The 19,476-nt window shown below is 34.3% G+C and overlaps 1 protein-coding gene and 1 non-coding gene across 4 annotated transcripts in view; one reads left to right on the top strand and one right to left on the bottom strand.

Annotated features, from left to right (window-relative positions):
- LOC142352257 (uncharacterized) overlaps positions 1-19,476 on the bottom strand; it is a 44,688-nt gene that overhangs the window by 13,027 nt on the left and 12,185 nt on the right. The gene's annotated exons all lie outside the window — the stretch shown is intronic.
- Positions 15,045-15,116, top strand: Trnam-cau (transfer RNA methionine (anticodon CAU)). The gene has a single exon. It is a non-coding gene; the product is annotated as a tRNA-Met (tRNA).

Genomic DNA, 19,476 nt, shown 5'->3' with positions numbered 1-19,476 from the left:
TTTGTCTTGTATGCTTTAAGGAAAGAATCAAGTGATGTAGCTCCACCGAGAAAGTTGAGGATATCGAGAAATTGTACATCACCAAACTTAAGAGAAACAAAGTGATTTGCTTTTTTAATAACAGTAGGTTGAATGTCGCGCTCATGAATAAGATAGGGTAGGAGATAGGACTTAATGAGATTTAAATCACATTTTCCACTATTGAATCCGAACACAGTTAAAGTGTTCACATAACGCTCAAAGTGCTGCTGTAAGTCCAAAAGCTGGTTTTTCTGCATTTGGAGAAATTTCGTAGACATATCAGCTTCATCATCTTCTTCGGTACGTTCACCTTCACACTCAAATGTTGAAGCGTTTTGATCCTTTCTTTTAATTAAATTTTCACCAATTGCGTTAACTCGTGCTCTGATTACTGCTTCAATAGAGGAAAACTTTGTCCACATTTCAGTTTTACTTTTGTTTGCTAAGTCTTCAATAGCTTCAACAAAAGATATAATGAGAGCTTTCGGATCTTTATCGCATAGGAAGACAGGTTCATCAATTAAATTGGAGGAAATAGAGACAGAGATTGGTTCATGCTTTCCAATCCAAGTGGTTGTGTTTGTATCTTTTAATTGGTCAGAGGGTACACATATCGATTCAAAGTCAAAAATAGCCAAGTTCTTGAACAATTTTTGATCTTCGTTGTAGGAAATTCCAAATCCGTCAAGCTTATCAAATAAGGTCTCGCGCAATGTATACACACTCTTTGGGTAAATATGCTGTACTCTATCTTTACACGTTTTAACATGGCGGTTGAAATTTCCCGCTTTCTGAATGAACGTATCGCAACTGGGACAACGGAATCGTTTAAAGAATGTGTTGATATCATCTACATAGCATATGTGGTTGTTGTAACGTAATAAATTAATATTTTTCTCAAACATTTCAATACTTCTCCTCGCAAGTTCACCAACAAAATCTCCATCTACAATGTCAATATCGTAAATAAATATGTTGTGCTTTATCGCATTTTCAACAAATACAAGATGATCGATCGATACCCCTCTGAAATTGATTGCGTCTTGTCCAGATTCGTGGAGGAATGCACTAAACAAATTTTTTGCATTGATCTCAAGCTCCGATGATCCATATAAGTGAACAGCTATAGCTCGGAATAAGCAAAGATAATCTTTGTAAGTCTCACCATAGCCATTCGATACGAGACAATTCACATCTGGTCGTCTGAGTAACTGTTCAGGAAGAACAGCATCGATACATCCCATTGGAATGGATTTTAGGAGAGCGCAAAATATTGTTACATTTGTAGTCAGAGCAAATCGCCATTTTGTATTCTCCCGCTCCTGAGCACACGTCTCCACTAAATCCATCTTTTCAATCCTGTCCTGAAGAGAGACTAAGTCTCCTTTGGAACAGAGTAGATGAGATTTCTCGAAGAAAGTGTTGTTCTCGTGAGCGTAGAAGTATCGATACTCGTCCGTATCTACATTTCTTAATATAAATCCTAGAGCTAAGTTGACTTTGGCTGCACAGTTGAGTTTTCTTGAAGTTGAACACTTGATGTCTTCCATTTTCCATCTCAGTATCGTCAAAAAAGTGCTGGCAAGCACTAAGTTCTTGTTGTAGCTGCTCGTTGTCCTTTTCCAGCTCCTCTGATTCTAGAACTTCTTTAAGCTTTTCACTCGATTTTGTTCCAACTTTTGTTGAAGTTCCATGCTTTCTCCTCTTGTGTTGTTGAAGAGAATAGAAACTCGGAAACTCCTCCAAGCATACAGTACACATAGTGCTTAGCTTTGTATCCTTAGGAGCGTGATGCTTAGCAATGTGGTAATTCATGTCTTCTTTCTTCTTTGTACTGAAATGTGGACATTTGGGACAAAATAGAGTCCCACTATCACAAGACTGCTTGTGTCTTGCCATATTCTTCTTCACCACCATTTTGTTGCACTTTGTACATTTCACTGGGAGATTTCTATCGAGAGAAGGCATTGTTTTGGTACAAGATGAAACAAATGCGGGTATTGTGACGAGCAACTAATTGTGACAATAACAAAGTGAGAATGAAAGAAATTATTTTGGTACATTTAGGGAACGCAGCTATGACGCATCACTCCATATATGGAAATTTATCATTTCCTTTTTAAGAAGCTTGTTGTCATAACCGAACATTCTAGAACATAATGAATAAACCAATCAGATTCTTCCATTTACAAATACCTTTAATAATTAAGAACACTCTTTTTAAATATGTGAATTCATTCCTTGGAGTAAACTCAAAAAAAGCAAATCATTCTTATATATCTTCTTAATCATTTCATTTACATTTTATATAAGTTTTCATATTTCATCCAGCCATAATCCAAAAACAGACTCACAACAAATTCAAACAAATTGTTCCAATCTTAACAAACTCTGTGATTCAAATTTGTGTCTATCCGCAATTGAGAGAATTCGGTGCTTGCAAACAAATCTAGTCCTATTGAAAATTGAAATTAGCACATGAATGTGCTTTTACAACAATGTTAAAGATGTCGAAAACAAATATTCATCCATACTTCACGAACAAATATTTACTTTACAACTTAACGTTATTGTCTTGGAACCTCTCAACCAATCGAAATCCCGTGTTAAAGAAATTATTCTGAAGATTAACGATTTTATTTTGTGTAATTGTTTCTTAATTTTAATTTTCTTTTACATAAACAGAGTATTGCGTGAAATTTTGCTCATTTGCGAAAAATGTTAATCAAAAATCATTTACAGTTGTTGGAAAAAATATATAAGAGGAAAGAAGGAATTGCCGATGCTTACAAAGTTGACGAGATTGATGTTGATTCCTATTTTTTCTACAATTTCTTGGACATTTGCGTTCAGAATGACAGAATAATCCGATTTAGTAAAGGATTCGAATATGCAACATTTTCCATTAAAAAATTCAAATATGATGATTATATAACGAAACAATCATTTGATTTATCGTCAGAGCTACACATTAACAAGTACGAAATTTTATTTATTTTGAATTCTGTTCCCGAAATTTTAGAACAGTACAGAAATCTAGCACAAGCGAACTGTATTCCAATTCCTGACCCCATAGCAATCACTTCATCTGTACAAAGCGCGTTGTTTTTTCATTATTATACAGATTACAATTCTGAAGGAGTAAAAATTCGATTTGGAATTCGGCTCCCAAATATATATATACAAAAGTTCTGTTCCAAAAATGGAATACTTTCCGAGATTGATTTAAAATTTAACGAAGTTGAACAAATTTATCAGAGCTTAACATTTTTGGTAAATTATGTCACTTCGTTCCCAATGAGCTATCCTTATTTAGTAAACAAGTAGTCGTATCATGTGATACATGTATTATTCAAAAACCATATTTGGTTTCTATTCACGCATTGATGTTCCTGCTTCGTATACGAGCATCATTTTATAACAACTTCTTCCATATTTGGATACATTAAATGATTTCCATTTCCTGTTTCGGTTACTAACGTCAGTTTTTCTACAAAATATTTCCTTCTTTGGTTACTTTGTTCTTATTGGACGGAATTCACTATAAATAGGAGCGACAAAGTTAGACTTCATCATTCTCTTTCATTTCCTCAAAATTAATTTCACCTCTGTTCCTCATCGTCCTGCTAACTATTCTTCAAAACTTTATACAATTGAGTTCCTACATTCACATTCTTCTTATCTACAGATCTTACTTCAGTTGTAACGTTTATCTGTTTCTAACTTAGATATTCTTTTTGTCCTACTATAAAGTGAAATTTGTTGTTTTCTAACTTACTCTCTACTTGACAGTTTTCAATACGTTCATTTACAAACTGCTTTTGTTTCTAAAAAATCCACTTCTATCAACTCATCTGAACAAAATGGAGTTTACTGTGCAAAACAACAGTCTTCTGTACTCATTTTCCTTCACTGAGGAGACTGCTCGGATAAGTATTAAAGACTTATCAAACGGATTATATGAGACTGTAATGACTTTACCCATCACTGTGTGGCATATTATTGAACACCAGCGACAACAGTTCGACACCTATCATCAGGGTCAGGTTCCAATTACGGAGAATCAGCTTGGAACTCAAGCGATGGGACACGAGGCTGCTGTTATTAGTGGGCACCACTATCCCCACGTTGCTGGGACAGAATTTCCACCTACCTACGTCGCTGGCAACATTCAATATACTTTCCCTTGGGAAGAAGGGCAAATTCCCAACTCTTGGTTCTCTAGCCCGGATGTAAATCAAGTTTTGAGTTTAGTGGAGGAGTCAGGGAATTTGCTTCAAACTGTGTCAAGCTTTGATGGGAGCGAGCTAAGTGTTGATACTAGCTCTTGGACAGCAAATGAACAGCAGAACTTTGATCCGGCACAGTACTATGGTTCTACTGATATGTCGACTACTCCATCAATGACAACACCTTCCATAGAGGATGGAACGGCGCACAATCCAATTTTGCTGACTGATGAAAATTCAACAACTTCAATCAGCGTTCAACCAACTGATCCTCCAGTAATATTTGAACGTTCTAGACCTTTTGGGAATGAGATTCAAAACTTACCAGAGTATGTTGTGAGAACTCTGTTTGAATAGATTCGAGTTGGTACAATTTTGCAGCTTCATTTGTAATCGTTCTTAACGGAAAAGTTGTATGTTGATTTATACATTTTCCTGGTGATGTATTTAAACATTCTTTATAATATAATTTTTCTCATGTGAGCTTTCTTTTCTAAACCAGTTCACAAGGATATAATCAAACAAAATTTTGAATTTTGAAACTTCGTTACAAAACTTGATATTTAACGGAAATAGCATTATCAAAACTCGACATTTAACAAAAGTTTTTGATCAAAAATTTGATATTTAAGAAAAAAAACTGAGCAGAAATTTGATTTCTATGAAAAAAACCTGTATGAAAACTCGATTTTTAAGTTGTTATAGAAAAAGAAAACTTGTCATTTTACAAATTAAAAATCTCTTCCTTTTTTGCGTTAAATTATACCGTAAACTGGTGAAAATCAGGAAAAAATTTGCGCTTCATTGTATCCAATTGGAAACTGTTTTTTGATATTTAAACAAAAAGATTGAATGAAAACTCGACATTTAACAAAAATTTCGTTGAGAAAACTCGACTTTTATTAAACTAAATTGTTCCAGAACCCAACAGTTAACAAAAATTTTGTGAGAAAACTCGACTTTTAAAAGAATAGTTTGTTACAAAACTTGACATTTAACAGATTAGAGGTATCAATTTAAACATTTAAGAAAAAGATTGTAAAAAAAGAGAAATTGAATTTTCTTGATTTTTAAACCAAACATAAAACTGATACTATGTAAATAATTGTGATGCAATTACAATTTTATTACTTTCTAATTTCAAGATATAACAGAGAATTATCAATTAAGCCATGGCCGTCTAACAAACAGTCAACAATTTTTATCAATTCACCCTCATATTTTGAGTTTTTAAGAGATTGAATTCTGTCCAGAAAAGAAGATCCCATTGTTTGTGTGCTTACATTTCTTTGTTCAGCGCGCAGTAGATGTCTCTTGAACTTCTTTCTACTCAATCTTTTTTTAGACACACTAGGTAACTTCTCAACATATTTGTTCTCATAATTGTGTTGTACTGCTCTGTCTAACTGAGTAAAGACAAGTCCCGATTCTTCCAAAATATTGCCAAAAAATTGATGTTTATATAATGTATATAAACAATCAACTGTCTGATATAAATAGGAGAGATCTTCCAGTTTTTGAAGCAAGTCTCCGATGGAGAAAGAAATGAGAACAATGTGATATCGACAGGTTTTCAGGGGACAGAAACTGTTGTGTGAAGCAACAACATATTCACTTGTAAGAATATATGGTCTATAATCTTTGACAGATACAGATATAAACAACGCCTTTTCACAGAATTTTTTGTAAAAGTGTGGTAAAACCTGACACATAACTGCTGCCATTCTGTAATATTGTTTAGTTCTAAAGAAACTGATTTCCTTATTTGAACTTAAATTCCAAATAAGGAAACTAATTTATTTATTATAAATAAAACCAAATTCCAAATAAGGAAATCAACTTATAAATTATAAAGGAATTCAAATTCCAAATAAGGAAACCAATGAAATTGTTATGTGCAATTTAAAATCTCATTTGAGCTATGAATCAATTCAAGAAACAGCGGATTAATAAATTTCGATGTTTTACTTGTTCAAAATATTTTCGTCACTACTTCTCTCTAATGCAACACAGACGTGCTAAATACAAAGACTCTTTTTCTATAATGATTCAAAAGTTTTCTTTATTGAAAATTTCTGATTAGAAATCCTTTTAAGGAAGAATTCTAAATAGACACATTTTTCTCTTCCTTTTTAGGAAATTGTGCGAAAACAATGATGTCATTAGCATAAAAGGAAATTCTGCGTTGTAGAGGCCCTTAATTATTTAAGCAAATCATTTAATCAACTTCTCGCAGCTTACTCAAGTTACGTAAATGTCGCTCTCCAAAGTATCTCCTTGTTACTCGAGCGCTCCATCAATGTTTACAGATTCACAACCTAAATTGGGTACTGATTCCGTCCCATTTTATATTGACTTTGGTTCTCATCCAAACAGATTTGGGAGATTTACTGTGTCCCAAATATTTAGAAATGGACAAAATTACTCGGAACCAACTTTTCAAGTCTTTAAAAAAGATAAATGTGGAACATTTGAAAAGTACCAACAACTGAGAATTGGAGATTACGAATTCAAGAAATTTTGTCTTCTGAAGAACGATCTGCTGAATGGAGACTGGGAAATTCGAGAAAATCCAGCTCAATTTGAGAAGAACCCAAAAATGGAAGACGTGCTGCAACAATGTCACAAAGCAAGAGAGATCAGCATTGGAAAAAATCGAAGACTCTACGTTACCTTTATACAGCACGTTCAGGACAATCCAGCTTCAGTTTATGTCCAGATCCGACTATTTTGTCGCAAAGAGAGCAATGAGTTCAAGCAAGTGACTTACGTCAGCTATAAAATGGAAGAATTCAAGGAACTCATTGAAAATCTTAAAGACTTCTCTAATATTGAACAATGTACATTTCAATAACTACTGCTGCGCAATATGATGTTTTTATATTGAATGATGAATATTTGGTGATTATATGTATTTGACTTTCAGTAAACATTTTTTCATTTGAAACTTTTTTCTTCTTAGAATGAGTTGGGATATTGGATGCTCTAGAAACATTTTCTTAAGTCTCAGAGATAAATCAAAAGTTTTTCACGTCAGGTTACATCACGAGCTTAAAAGGTATTCATATACAGTTCATGAAGCGCAAAATTTTCCCAATTTGGATAATTTAGACGTAGAGTCCCAAATTTCTGAATTCAAGTGGGTTATTCATAATGGGCTGCGCAGAACAACTCTAACATATCGTTCTGACAAACAAGAAATTTCCATTTCTCAACATCGCTGGAACGGATATCAGTGGAGTTTTCTTACAAAGATTGATTTGAAAAAAGAGGAGTATAAAAATCTAGTAGATCATCTACCAACACTTCTTTCCTATATAGAAAATTACAAAAAGACTTGCATTATTTTGGACGAAACAACTCAGAGTTAATGAATATTGTTACTCTGGTAAACATTTTCAATTGTTACGGAAGCATACTTTCAATGTTCCCTACGAACGAAAAACGTAAAAACTGTTTTCTCGCAGCGTGTAAAATTTGGGACCGAAATGTCGATTTGGACGAAATTGATCAAAAGTTTCCTCACGGAGGAAGAATTGGATATGGAAACTCTCTTTTGGACTTTTTCTTAGCTAGATCAAAAATTTTTCGTCTACATGCAATTTTACATGATTCTGCTGGAGCTGTGAAAACAACAACAGACGAAGGACCAGGTTATTGTTACATGCTGCCGCAATTACCCAGCTCCTGTCTTCTAGGTCATATAACTGGATTATTCTTTTGTCTCTACATCAAAGTTTGTCATCCTCATATTTTTAAAATACTAGATTGTTAATCATTTGTCAATTATCTCAGCTAAAAAGAGGATGACTCTCGTTGTGTTTGATATTGAGTGCTTGGAGGGAACAGTTGTCAAGGAGCTGGGAATTTTCAAGGACGGAATTGTGTTAGGATATACATTCCTCCCACCGAATGACTACAAGCCAACATTTCAAGCAAAGTGGAACACAAAGAATTTACATGGAATAAACTGGAATAATGGAAAAGTTGATTACTCAGATCTTCCAACCATAATTCATCAACATTGTTCTCCTACAACCGAATACTTTGCCAAAGGATTGGAGAAATGTAAAATCCTATACAATTATTTGTGTAAGGATGTGGAAAATTTGGACGATTTTGGATGTCCAAAAGCCTCTAAGTTGATTTCCAACAAGATACAATCTGGGAATGTAGTAACTACCCCTACCGACACAAGAAAACATTGCACTGTGCAGAGAAGAAAGCTTATGCTTATGGAACTTGGGTTCTTAATTTTTGACAAAATTTAATATTTGTAAAAATTTTTATATACTTTGATTGTAATGTATCATATTGTCTTTTAATTAATTTTTAAAATCATTTTTTTCGCCTACAAAACATCGAAAGTTGCTTCAAAAATGAGAAAGTTGAACAAATTTTGTCCTAGCGTTACACAGTTATTCTTCATTTCAATTCTGTCGTTTTTCTTAATTTTGAATTTATTCTCCTTTTTTATGCTTTCTGTTATTAATTCCTGTGAAGAGACAGTGTTTTGGCTGTCGCTGTTGTTTGTTTCTTTTTTATGTTTAGAAGCTTATCTCATTTTTTTTATTTATTTACATCACAATTCAGTTGAAACATTTTCTCTATCGTCTCAATGATTACGTTTAAATGACTGAGCATACAGATAAAGGATGATTTGGGTAATTTTGTCTTTGATGATAATAATCAGGAACGACAATCATGGAAATGTTTTGGACATACTTGTAATAGGTCTCTAGTAGTTTTTCTGTCCCAATTTTTTGTTCTACTCGTAATTCTGGTCTGTTGTATAGTACGAATAACATTGGCTACAACGTGTGAAGAAACAACAGTTTGGATTGCAATCCTTTCTAGTACAGTTGGTTATATTTTACCTTCACCTAAATTATGAACAAGATAATTTCCACAAAAGAACGAATTTTTATTTCATTGGTTGGTCCAAGCGGATCTGGGAAATCTCATCTTATACATGAGTGGTTAACAATTGGAACTTTTCAACCAGAGTTCGACAAAATTTACTACTTCTATCAACATTATCAATCTCTTTATGGTTTAATGTCTAAAGATGTTAAAAATATTGAGTTCATAGAAGGAGTTGACTTTGAGTTTATTCAAAACCTCCCAAATAAAGGAACAAAGTATCTGCTAATTTTTGACGACTCTTGTGAGGAGATTTCCAGCTCTAAAGACTTCGTTAAAATTGCAACAGCTGGAAGACATAAAGGACTCAGCACAATATACATCAAACACAATTTATTTCATCAGAGTAGATTAGGAAGAGATATAGAGTTACAAAATACTCATATCGTCTTGTTCAAATCTCCTAGAGATGTACTGCAAATAAACACTCTGAGCCAACAGTTGGGATTAGGTTCACAATTAAAAGATTGGTATACCAAAGCAACTTCTATTCCTTATGGTCATTTACTTATTGATTTAACTCCCAAAACAGTCGACTCTCTTCGATTTTGTACAAATAGTGGATCGATTCCTTCAATTTTTTTCCTTCCACAACATAAACAGCAGACCACATTTTTGAGTGATGAGCACACAACATCTCTCTACTCTGACAACGTTCCAAAGTTATTCCCGGAACTTCAAAAGAACTTACCTAAAAAATTGTCCGAAAGAATTTATTCAGTTCCTAAACGAGTGCATCGAAAACATGCTCAGAGGAGAACTGCAAGATATTCAAAAACGAGACGTAAAAAAGTATCAAGACGAAATTCATCAGCTTATTCTAAAAAGAACTGGAATAAATAAAAGGAGAGCAATCTTAAGTTCAAGGAAAGGAATAGAACTTATATCAATTCTAACTCCGTCTATCATTAACCGTCTTTCTTGAAATGGAACAGTTTGTTTTGATTCCTCAACAGCTTTACGAACAAAAATTCAAATTACATGTGTATAAATTGGACGAGAGTGAAGAAAAAGTTAACTTCGTTCCACAAAATTTAGATTCTCTTCACAAGGACATCACCACTAACACAAAATCATTCAAAAACGAGTCAGTTGTAGATCAAATACTCAAATGTCCTCGAATCAAGCTGTCCCTCAGTGACTCCATTTTACTGGATGGAAGAGATACAAATGTAGCATTTACCGATTTTATTTACGCATTGAAGAGAAAAAATATTGCATTTCCTGATATATATTACACAATACTTGATGCTACAGGGATAAGTCCGAGCAAAATTGTAAACAAGGATGCCAAAAGCAAAGACAGAGGGAGTTGGATCCCTTTCAAAATCTGAAAAAGCGAAACTTCAACGATTATACAAAGAAGGAAAAGCTGCATTTGGATCGGTTAGAAATCTTCAAAAAGCGAGCGGTTTATCAAGAGGCAAGGTTATTTCCTTTCTCCACACTAAAAATTCCTATACAAAATACCGTCAAGCAAATCGACATTTTAGACGATTACCTGCATTTGCAAAGCGGATAAATGAAATTTGGTGTCTTGATTTAGCTTTTATGGACAAATTGTCAGAGTTTAATAACGGAGTAAAGTATCTATTAATCTGCGTTGATGTATTTTCTCGTTTTGTCCGTGTTCAACCAATGAAATCAAAGTATTCTACAGATGCTGTAGCAGCTTTCAAAAAAATGCTACGAAAAAACAACATCCCACAAAAAGTATGGGTTGATCAAGGAACAGAGTTTGGTGGCGAATTTCGGAAATTTTGTGGAGAAAAGAAAATTAAAATTTATTCAACGAGAAGTGAAACAAAAGCTGCCGTAGCTGAGAGAGCTATCAGATCTTTGAAAAACATTATTTATCGCTTCATGGAAGAAAACGGGCATAAGTACCTTGTAAAAATGGGATCTTTCCTAAATACAATGAATAGTAGAGTAAATAGATCTACAGGTAAAGCTCCAAAAGAGGTAAAAAACAAAGACTTTTTATCAATTTTTTACAAAAATCCGATCAGACAATACAAAAAACCTCGGTTTAAAGTAGGGGATAAAGTACGAATTTCGAAATACGATATTCCTTTTAGAAAAGGATACAAGTCACAGTTCACGAGTGAAATCTTTGAAATTGTTAAGATTGCTACGTACAAACCTCCAACATACAACCTCAAGGGAGAGCAGGGTGATGAAATACTAGGAAAATTTTATGAACAAGAGCTCTCAAAGTGTATCATTTAGTGATGAACTCTTTTACGGTAGAGCTGGTTTCCAACGCATCCTTTGATTGTTATCCAAATAATACATTGAGTTCTTTTACCAATTTCCTTCCCGAACAGATTAACCTTGAAGGAGAATGGGAGGTGGCAATAACCGAACTATCATATCCATCTTTGTACCAGAATATTACAGATGGAAAATTTTTCTATCTAGATGCTGCAACTCCAGATACAAAACCTTCCGATTATTATACAATTGATGCAGGACTATATCCATCAATATCTGATATTGTGAACGAAATGAACAAACAAATTCAGGAAAGAGAAAAGTATGAGAAAACCCCAATCAAATTAAAAGTCAACAGAATTACACAGAGAATATCCCTAAGCCTTCCTAATGAGAACTCGTTACTAGTTATCTTCAGTACTGATCTCTGTCACGTATTTGGGTGTGAGGAAGCTGTTTACGGAATGGGTGTTTTTATGAGTGGTGCTGGACCACATTTTCCTAAATTTCCCTATGATATTGTTCGAATTCATACTCTCATGATATACAGTGATATTGTTGAATACAATATTGTAGGTGATACAAAAGCCGCGCTTTTGAGATGTATTCCGTTTATTTCTAAAATGAAGAATGAAGACAAAATATCTACTGGACAATATATGAATTATCAAAACTTCCCAAATCTACAATTTAAAAAAATTCTTAAAAATTCTTTCCACAGCATTAAACTTGAGCTCCGCGACTCATACGGTGAAAAAGTTCCCTTCAATTCAGTAGGTGTAACAAGAGCTGTATTGATGTTCAGAAGAGCTTCAGACAATCATTTTTAAAATTAAGTTTACAAAAAATGGTTGCAGACAGTGATTTACCGTATTTTCGTGGTTATTCAAGACAAGGGGGAAGAGGATTTGGAGCTTTAGCACAAACAATTGGGAGAACTGCAATTCCTTTTTTGAGACGATATGTTGTACCAGCAGCTAAAAGAGTTGGTGCTGACTTGATTGAATTAGCTGCGCCAGAAATCGGAAATGTATTAGCTGGAAGGAAAAAGTTCAAATCTGCAGCCACAGATGTTGGAAAGAAAACTTTACGTAAACAACTAGGAGGAGGAAAACCTAGAAAACGACGTATTATTCGAAAACGCTCGCCAAAAATCAGTCGACGTCGTCGAACTAGGAGGGATATTTTTACCAAACTAAAATGAATACCAGATCATCAAATGACAGTATTTTCCGTTATGGACACTTTACAAATTCTTGCTTGGAGATTTTTGACAAAATTCCGGTTTTGGAACCAATTGAATCATCCCATATTCAAGAAGTTTATCCTAGCACTTCATTGGATGAAAGCAGCATTGAATTTGAATTTGAAACAGATAGAAGTATTTATCTCGATATGAGAGATATTCATTTACAAATTAAAGTTGGATTACAAAAGGGAAGATTATTTGACGATTTCATGAAAAAAGAGGAGCATGGAAAACCAGATATGGGTATGACTTTCACTGATGATGATTTACAATATTTGACTCATGTCAACAACTTGTTACACTCTCTTTTCTCCAACTGCGAAGTGTATTTAAACAATCAACAAGTGTACAACTCTAACGGACTCTATGGCCACAAAGCTCTGATATCCAATGAATTCAATGCTTCTACAATTAATAATGAAGGAATTTTGGCTTGTCATGGATACGAATTTGAGAAAGATCCTAGTGATTATGAAAAAAGTCCGTTCATAGATAGGGAAGAAGAGCTTTTGTTGAAAGATGGGGTTACCTTATATGGTAAACTTGCAATCGACTTATTTCAATGTGAAAAATTATTACTTCCAAATACAAAAATTAGACTCAAATTGATTCGAGCGAGACCAAATTTTTACTTGATTTCCTACAATCCACATGTTTCCCTTAGAGTTCTTGACTGTTCACTTTTTACGAGACGTGTTGTCGTTAATGAGGTCTATCACCAGACAATCAAGTATCAACTAACACATCAACCAGCTTGCTATAATTTTATGGAGACAATTGCGCGAACATTTATTATTCCTTCTGGACAAAATCAATTTATTCAGGAAAATGTTTTCAATAATGCCCCAATCAGACGAATTGCAATAGCAATGAACACTAATTCAGCATTCACCGGACATTTTCAAGAAAATCCTTTTCATTATCGAAAGTTTGGACTGCGGGAGCTGAGAATTGTTCGAGGAGGGAGAGCTGTAGTCTCAATTGATACAACCAACAATTGTAGAGCTTATGTTACAACAATGAAGGCAATGAACTTCAACGAAGAAATTCCTGCGTTACCGAATGATTTCTTCACAGATCATTATGTGCTTGTATTCGATCTCACATCACTCCAAGATGCTGGTGAAAATGTTCATTATCCTGAACTCAGTGGGGAAAGTCTTCGTTTAGAAATGTTCTTTGAACGTCCACTAACCAATGTTACCGAGTTAATTGTTCTCGGAGAACGAATCTCAACAGTTAAAATTGATCAGTTTGGAACAGTAGCTAAGAATGTCTGAAGAACTCTGCATTAATCAAGATTTTTTAATTTTCTTCTCAATTTTTTATGGTTTTTATATTATTGCCTTCTGCGTTGGAACATTTGTTGGATATGTACTTTCATCGCCCAGTTGCAACCCTTTCCACACTATAATATCAAGATAGGGAATGGATGAAAATTGGGGTAGACCTACTCCAAACTTATATGTATACCTTATTTGTGCAGTATTCCTGGGACTTTTAATCATCATTATTATCTTTCATCCCGATGTCACAGGTAATAGTGAAGACAGAGTAAGTGAATCTACAGGAGGTCTGATACGTAAAATTCCCCAATCTAAAGATTGTTGCTTTATTGAAAAGAACGAATCATTTCAACTTGATTGTAATGTGAGAAATCCCTGTTCAAACGGAGCTTGCGAATTGAAACAGAAGATTATTTGTCATGGATAATCAATCTCTTCAACAAATTATTGAACTCATTCCTGAGCTAAAATTCAAATACATTGGATCGTTTCCAGCAGATTTCATTCCAAATTTACCCAAATTCAGCTTTGCAATCATTAACACTGCTTCGAGTAAAGAAGTCGGTGAACATTGGATATTGATTGCTCGACTCAACAGAAGTTACTATTATGCGGATTCTCTGGCTCGATCAGTAACACATTACAAATTTTTAGGTAAAAAGTACCAAAAAATAATACATCGACCACTTCAGAAGATGCAAAATTTGTGTGGATTCTACGCAATTTTTGCAGCATTTCAACTATTTAAGTTTTTCCAAACCAACTTGAACAATATTCATGATGTACACGTGTTAAATTTTATAAGTAACTATATGTAGTAGTGTTCATTTTGGTATTTAGTAAGCTGAAGTTAATAAAGTCGATAGTATATGTTTCTCGTAACTGTTTCTCGTGAGTTTTCTAAACTTTTTTTATCGAACTTTATTAACCACTCGGCTAAGTGTACCTTGATGTTCATTGAATTTTATACAATTTATTGTAAATGATTGAGTAATTTTGTATTTTGATGCTCATAATTTGTACTGTGTTTGTCATTTTATACTATTTTAATTCATTTTTTTCTTTTATTTAACATCTTTTTTCAAATAATGTACAAAAAATAATGCATATATGCATGTAATTAGCAAGATGGCGCAGTGGGAGCGCGCTGGGCCCATAACCCAGAGGACGGTAGATCAAAACTACCTCTTGCTATCTTGACTTTTTCCAATTAATGAGCGCGCAAAAGACATTTGTTACACAATTGATTCAAACAATTAGGGGAACAATCTTTGCAATTGACCTAAAATTTGTAAACAAAAATTCAACATGTCACATAATTACCCCTCAGATAACTAGGGTAATTGAAAACCCCCACCAATTAATTTCACAATTTAATAACATAAAAGTTGTAAACAAAATTCAACCTGTCACATAATTACCCCTCACATAATTACAGCAATTAATTACCCACGCCGATTCTATTGTTCTCAAGTAAACACTTAATAACTACACAAACATTGATTTCTTCCCCTCAAAATTTCAGCCTATCAGGAGCGTCTCCGAACCTACCCCCCACATTTGCACCGACTATACTACTCTTAATACATGGCAGCGGCTATTACTAATCTTAATACATGTCGGCGGCTATTACTAATCTCAATACATGTCGGCGGCTATTACTAATCTTAATACATGTCGGCGGCTATTACTAATCTTAATACATGTCGGCGGCTATTACTAATCTCAATACAAGTCGGCGGCTATTACTAATCTTAATACATGTCGGCGCATAATCTTAATACATGTCGCCGGCTATAACTAATCTTAATACATGGCGGCTATACCCAATCTTAATACATTAACGCCGCTATACCTAATCTTAATACATGCTCATTCATTCCCTATCTTAATACGTTAGGGAGGACCCAAATCCGGAAAAATACGCTATACCCTATCTTAATACATGGGGGACCTCACCCCCCCCCCCCCCGGGAGTGTAGCTCACTATATTACTACTTAAATGGTTTTCAACTAATTGGATAAACTTATAATTTCAACTTGTACAATTTCAACTTTGTAAGCATCGATTTAGTGGATGGAGGAATAATTTGCATGATTTGGAAGTCGTTGGAAGCTGTTATTTTTGAGAGGCCGCTTTGGATCGCAGAGGAATACATGTTTCGATTTTCGTTTGCGGTTGGGGCTATTATTGAAGGGAAAGTGTTCTCGGATCTTTTCCGTTTGTGCCCCCCAGTACGTTATGCTCCCCCCAGTTACAGAGCACATGCCATTACATAGTAAATCATTATGTAAAAATATTGCACATGCATCTGGGGGTTGCAAATAATATGCACCCACTAAGCTGGGGGGGCACAAACGGAAAAGATCCGTGTTCTCCCCCATTGGGGAAAACAACTTAGAAACTTGTAAACGAATAAAAGGGAGATCTCTAACTTAAACGAGTTGAAAAGCTAGAGCTGATGAGTCGTGTGTTTAAAAGAACTTTTAAAGAGCGAGGACTAAGGGCAAAAAGGTAAGAGAAAAGTCAGGATATTAAATCTTAAGCAACTTTTACTGAAAAATCTCTTTTTAAAAAAGACTCACTCCCAAAGGACGTTCCTGCACAAAGTGGAGTACTTGCTTGTGGCTTTCCTATCACACTTTGAGGTACTGATCCGAAAGTGACATTAATAGCGTTTTAATCATCATGGACAACAATTAGCCTAATTGTTGTCCATGATGAGTCTCGTTTGCTAACCGCTACATCAACTGGTCTTAAACTTTTGACCTCTGACTTGTCTTATGACAAATTTTCTCCTTCAAGGAATCATATAACAAGGCCGCGAACGTACATCATACTTTCAAGTCATTGTACCTCAAAACAACATATCTTTAGTCCAGTATACATTGACAGGTAGACTTCTCGTCAAAAAAATTGAGTGAAGACCCACCATGTAGTAAAGAACTCAAATATGCATTGCCTGATTTTTCAACAAAATTTTAGGAGAACGTTGAAAATTTGAGACCAAATTACCTCAGATACTGTCAAAAATTTGCATGAAAACTATATAAAGTATTTACAGGTTTTGAACTTATGACTTCTCTTATAATAAATGGTTTTCAACGAATTGGATAAACTTATAATTTCAACTTAATTTCAAATTGTATAAACTTCAGCTCCAATTTTTTTGTCTTTGCGTCAAACAAATAAAGCCAATAAAATCGTAACCTTATCTTAAGATGGTTGCCATGTTGCAGTTTCATCAACTTCGGAAATTATTATAAAAAATAAAATCATTATTAGAAAATAAATAAGCTTTATTTGAAAAATTGTTCATATTATTTTTGCACTTGCTATTTTTCTATTGGGTTTTTGCATTACATACGGGCAAGACAAAAAATGTACAACCAAATTTCTGCATAATTTGTGCTCCATAAGCATGATTTGGGTGTAAAATTGCAAATATTTAAGGGTTTTGTTTTTGTCGCTTTCTTCACTTAATCAGAAAAATGGTTGTCCGGTCTTGGCCTTTTACTGTTTTCCAAATCTGTGAAATTTCGTATTTTCCAGGACAAAATGCCAAAACAACTCAGGTTTAAATCAAAGAGTCACAAGCCAGTGAAGATCATGACTACTAACATTTTGAGTTCCGAAAATGGCGTCAAGACCCCGTAAATAGTCAATTAAACTCCAAAAATTTTATTACCTCATTTTACAACAAGATAATTCTTTTCAGCATAAAATTCTCCTCAGCATAAATCTAAGATTTCAGCAGATTTTTTGGAAAATTTGAGAGAACGCTGAAAGTTTGCAACGAAATTACCGCTGATATATAGTCAAAAATTTGCACGAAAACTATACAAAAGCGTTTACTTATTTTAACAAAGCTAGACGCGTAATGGAACCCTTATATGGAACTAATCTGAACTCTAAGGAACTCTAGCATTTATTGGGAACTGGCGTTATTAATTATTTTGTTTCTGATGTTTTTTTTTTGTATAAAAAACAAACTTCAATTGTACATAGAGTTTTGATAACTCAGTGCAGGCAATGTTGTTTTGTGATAGTTTTCCAAATGTTGTTGATGTATTTGCGCTGTTTAAGTTGAATTAGTGAAAAAATATTTCTGCTCAACCGCCGCTTTCTGCTAACCGACCTTAAATGCTCGCACTATTGCATTTGACAACAACTCGTTCACGTTTATGAGTCATGAAGTCCAGCCACGTGTAACCCGACATAACTAAGTGCAGTTATAAACGGTTAAACTCTCATAAACTAGTCCAGATTGTCAAGCTATAATTTACCCAATCTGTACGTTTTGACCTTTCCTTAAAATATTTGTTTTCGCGATAACTACCAATTAATTATAAATATTATCTTTAACTAGCTCATTCGCAAACTTAAGACGAGCAATTGTCAAGTTTTCCGACAGGGGGTTTAGCCGACAACTTAAACAATCGAAATTTAACCCGACAGCACGAACGAACACCTAAGTTAATGGTTTGATGTTTTTTTTTATTTTGACCAATCAGATTTGCCGACCAATCAGAATTGAGAAGTCGGTTGAATTTCTCACTTTATCCGTTTCGGCCAAACCCCTTGTCGGTCAATATACCCACCACTTGGAGAGGTTAGACTGTATAAACTAATTAGAAGTCGTTGTATCTATTTGCTTTAATATAGACAATTGTGTCATTTGAAGTTGATTAATCTGTTTTTTTTTGCTATAGCTTTGACCTCAATTTCGCACTGTTTGAAGTATACTGGTAATTTTGACCATTACTGAGCTATGCTCCACAATGATTAATTCTTAAACTCCCCTATAAGCTCGGCGAGGTTGTTTTCAATGGCGGTGTATTCAGAAATAATGAAAATGTCGATGCGGTGATTCGCTTTAATCAAACATAGTCCGGGTTGACCACAATAAAGGATTTTTTAAGGAATTTTAATTGAGATCTAATGTTTTTAATGGAATTGCAAAAGGATCTCCCTTGAATTGATAAAACTTAAAAAAAGTAGCCATTTTGTCTACTTAGGTCGAATTGTATTCAAACAGAGGAACCACGTGCCTTCTACGGTAAATAACTGAAAGTTAACGTGAATTAACCAATAAGAGTTGTGCTCGACCGGAACGAACTTGCAAGAAGCTTACAAGTTAGCCATTCGTCTTGCAAGTTCTTACAAGTTAACCATCTTTTGCAAGAAACTTGCAAGTTCTTATAAGTTAACCATTCGGTCTCGACCCGGGTTGTTATGGCGCAGTTTGTACCGTTTGCTTAGACGCACTTCTTCTATATTTTGCTTTTTTACTCCGCCATGTTTAAATTACTATTTTTAAATTATCTTTTGCAAAATGAGTAAGGAAAATGGCGTACAAAGATAAAAAACTTTTATCCCTAAATACTACCATATATGTGTGGAATTAGCTACCAGAGCAAAGTCATAGGAGGGAAATTATTTTTATGGACTTTTATGGACTGTATATTGTTAGTTTTATGTAAGTAAGTTTGCTCAACTCGGGTCTTTGATGCTGGACTGTGGCCAGCTTTAAAGCAAACACCTAGTTCAGAA

This window comes from Convolutriloba macropyga, chromosome 13 (genome assembly GCF_964194025.1).
Source record: "Convolutriloba macropyga chromosome 13, txConMacr16.3, whole genome shotgun sequence".
Lineage (NCBI taxonomy): Eukaryota > Metazoa > Xenacoelomorpha > Acoela > Convolutidae > Convolutriloba > Convolutriloba macropyga.
This window is presented reverse-complemented; position numbering and strand designations above follow the sequence as displayed.